This window comes from Myotis davidii, unplaced genomic scaffold (assembly GCF_000327345.1).
Source record: "Myotis davidii unplaced genomic scaffold, ASM32734v1 scaffold209, whole genome shotgun sequence".
Taxonomy (NCBI): Eukaryota; Metazoa; Chordata; class Mammalia; order Chiroptera; family Vespertilionidae; genus Myotis; species Myotis davidii.
The window spans coordinates 862,526-863,199 of record NW_006300047.1 but is presented as its reverse complement, the minus strand read 5'-3'; positions in this window follow the sequence as shown (position 1 = coordinate 863,199).

Here is a 674-nt window from a genome sequence, read left to right as displayed (position 1 = left end):
GCAGCATTTACGCTCCGCTGGCCAATGATGTCGGCAGGTGTAAGCAAAGCTAGTGAAACTCCCTTTTCACCTGCGCCAGGCACTGCGGCCCCGGTAGGTGTGGAAGGCTGGCCCAGAAACCCCTCTGCTGGAGATCTGGGCATGAATGACTATATTGCTCCAATTCCTTGGAGAAAGAGAAAGAGAGAGAGAGAGAGAAAAAAACCTACTCAACTAAACTGATTAATTTTAAAAATAGATAAAACTTGGTTTATCAGAGGAGACATAATTTTGGAATGGAATTTGCTTCCCAGACTGACTCTGAGGTGAGCAGAGGGACCTCCATGTTAGATGGAAGACAAACTGGGACCCTGCTAAGGGGGCAGGTGTGTTGTTCCCACCCCCTCCGCTGCAGGAGGCTGCAGGCTGGCCCCGAGGCCAGGCCCTGGCAGGCTACCTCTGTGGTATAAGAGGTAGAGCCACGCGGCCTGGGTTTGAATCCCAGCTCTGCTACTTGCAAGCTGTGTGATCTTGGGCAAGTTCCTTAATGACTCTGTGCCTCAGTGTCCTCATCTGTGAAATGGGGACAATAAAAGTACTTACTCGGTTGGGTTGCTTTCAGAGGCGCGTCTTTATGAACCGGCCTCCCACAGAGATCGTTTCGGGAAACAAGTTCCTGATGCTGGGCGGACGGT